Source organism: Meleagris gallopavo, chromosome 21 (genome assembly GCF_000146605.3).
Source record: "Meleagris gallopavo isolate NT-WF06-2002-E0010 breed Aviagen turkey brand Nicholas breeding stock chromosome 21, Turkey_5.1, whole genome shotgun sequence".
In the NCBI taxonomy this organism is placed as follows: Eukaryota; Metazoa; Chordata; class Aves; order Galliformes; family Phasianidae; genus Meleagris; species Meleagris gallopavo.
The window spans coordinates 1,528,915-1,532,202 of record NC_015031.2 but is presented as its reverse complement, the minus strand read 5'-3'; positions in this window follow the sequence as shown (position 1 = coordinate 1,532,202).

Genomic DNA, 3,288 nt, shown 5'->3' with positions numbered 1-3,288 from the left:
ACCGCAGTCAGGCCCCCCGCCTGCCGCCCCCAGCGGGGCTCAGCCCCACTGGCTACAGCAGCGACTCGGAGGGCTCGGTGTGCTCACACCAGCTCAGCCCCAACAGGACCCACGGTGCCCACGCTAAGAAGTAAGAGCTCTCTGGGTGCCACTACGTTGGAGGCATGGGTATCTGGGGTGTCCTGTTGCTATCTGGGTGTGGGATGTGCTCCAAGACTAGAGTGAGTGGCCATTGGGTTGGTGTGCTGTTGGAGAGTGATTCCAGCAGGGATGGGTGAGCCCCATAGTGCCCAGATGGCTCTGTGGGATCTTAGGTCATCAGGTTGGATGTCAAAAAAAGGTTCTTCACCAAGAGGGTAGTCAGGCACTGGAACAGGCTCCCCAGGGCAGGGGTCATGGCCGTGAGCTGCTGAAGCTCAAGGAGCATTTGGACAATGCTCTCAGACATATGGTTTGATTTTGGGTGGTCCTGTGTGGAGCCAAGAGTTGAACTCAATGATCTTTACGGGCCCCTTCCAGCTCAGGATATCCTGTAATTCTACCCAGCAAGGAGTGGGACCAGATGGCCTTTAAGGGTCCCTTCCAACTCAAACAATACAATGATTCCATGATAATCAGGGTGGTTTGAGATGCACGTGGATGCTTGTGCTCCCCTATGGGCTCACAGGGGACAGTCCAAAGGTTGCAGAAGAAAAGGAACCACGGTGAAAACATTCCTGTGACATTATCCCCTCTGCCCCTCGCAGGGTGAAGGAGAGGCACCACCGGGGCCGTCCCAACAGCAGCTCGGAGTCATCGGCGAAGCACTCTCGTCACGGAACCTCGGAGAGGAGGAAGAGCCCCTCACACAGCACAGGGCACCGCAGCACCTCCTGGAGCTCCAGCGCTTCCCTCTCCAAGTCCCGCTCCCGCTCCCGGGACAAGCGGGCAGCACGCAGCCGCAGCCGCTCTCCCTCACAGAAGAAAACTGCCAGCAGGTCAGCTGGGGGGCACGGCCAGCTTGGGGTCGGAAGGATGGGCAGTGGTGGCAAGCAGAGCCTGGGGACCACCCAGGTCCCTGTGCTGCTGGGTATGTGCATGGCTTCCCATCTCTTAGGACAGCCTCAAAAGTACCTTCAGAGAGTACCCACACCTGAGAATGGGTTCCAGCCCTCCAGGGTTTGGGGAGGAGCTTTACCTGCCACGTATGGGCTGTCCCAGTGTCCCACACACAGGTGCCATGTTGCTCCATGCGCCTCTAATGCTCCTCCTTGTGTTGGTATAGAGAGAAAGACAACGAGCCTCGAACACGCCACAGTGACCTGGACCCTGCTCGGGCCCGGCGTCGCTCCCGAAGCTACTCCCCAATCAGGAAGAGGAGACGTGACTCTCCCAGCTTCATGGAGCCCAGAAGGATCACCAGGTGGGTCCCAGCATGAAGTCTGTGCATGGTCTGTGTCCAGACTGTGCTCCCAGACAGCCCCAAAGGGTGGGTGAGTGGTTAAATGGATGGATGGATGGATGGTTGGATGGGTGGATGGTTAAGTGATTATATGGATGTATAGATGGAAGGAAGAAAGGAAAGATCATAGAATCATAGAATGGTTTGGGTTGGAAGGGACCTTTATGATCATCTACTTCCAACCCCCCTGATAGAAGCAGGGACACTTCCCTCTAGAACCAGTTGCTCAAAGCTCCATCCTGCCTGGCTTTAAATGCTTCCAAGATGGATGGATGGTTAAATGGAAGGAAGGAAGGAAGGAAGGAAGAGAAGAAGGAAGAAGGAGTGGATGGATAGATGGATGGATGAATGCTTGGATTGGCTTGGTGAAAGGCTGCATAAATGGATGGATATATGTACATAAGAATGGATGGGTGAAAGGATGAATGGATAGGTAGATGGGCAAACATCTGTAAGGATAGATACATAACCCTAAGGATGAATGAAGAGCGAATCAGGCTGGCCCAGACGAATAACCAGACTGCTCCAGGACTACAATCTTCTGGTCTCTTCCCATTTATAGACAGAAAATAAGAATAATTTTACTCTATGTGTGTATATTCCAGCAAAAAGACCATTTCTCTCCTGCCCTCTAAATGCAGTTTTCTCCTCCTTGAGATCCTATTGACTCAGGATGCCAGGCTCTAAGACAGGCAATATTTAGTGCCAGACAAAACACCGCATGCATATATAGCACCTCGTTAGCATGCAGCGCTGGCGGCATTAGTGGTGCTGAGCTGAGATTACCTCGTTTCTGACCTATTTGTCTCCCTTGCTATCAGGGTCTGAGCATGGCACTGGCTGGATTTTCAGCCACAGGCTCTTGCTCACTATGGGAGGATTTTGATTTCTCCTGGACTGGGCTGAAGTCGTAAGACAGAACAAGAGAAATATTGCCCATATCAGCCAGCTCTGCTGTCCTGACCGTGTCACCCTCCCCCCCCCAGCCAAAACTCCTCAGAGCTGCAGGGCTGCCAGCATGTGGCCCAGCAGATGACATCTTCATGACACCACGTGCCACCTCCCGTGCCCTTCCTTCTCCCTCAGTGATGCCAATGTCTCCTTTTCCATTTCATCCCAAGGTTCCTCTCAGAGAGCATCGCCGCCTGCCTGGCTCCCAGGGTAACCTCTCCCCTTCCTTCTCCTCTTCTTCCCAGACCGCTCCAATCTGTCCGTCTCTCTCCGGTCTCACTAACACTGCTCACTGCTGTGTAGGGATGGGACAAGGGGGCAAGGAATGAACTGCTGCGTCCCTTCCAATTGCGGGGACCTACAGGGCTCTGGGCTCAGCACCATGCACTGCTCCGGATGTCACTGCCCCATAGGAGCCGGTGCGGGTCGAAGCTCGGGCAGCCTGACGCTGGCTAATCCCTAACATCTCTTTTTCAGCAGCTTTCACTCTTTGGTGGCTGGGAAAACACAAAAGCCACATTAACCCGCTCACTTTCTGTCCTCGGCGCTGCCTAATCCAGGACTAACACCCGGGGCAAACAGGGGAGAGGAAGGGGATGTGGGACCGGGTACTGTCACCCTTCAGCCACCCCAAGCGCATTGAGGTGGAGGTTGGGCTGTTGCCCCCCATCCCCATAACCCACACCAGGACTGTGACTCAGTTTCCCTTTTCCCTCCGCAGCGCTCGCAAGCGTCCCATCCCCTACTACCGCCCCAGCCCCTCGTCCTCCAGCTCGCTGAGCACCTACTCGTACAGCCGCAGCCGCAGCCGCAGCTACGACACCTACAGCACCAGCCGCAGCCGCAGCCGGACTCGCAGCCCCCCCAGCCGCTCGCGCAGCCCCCCCAGCCGCAGC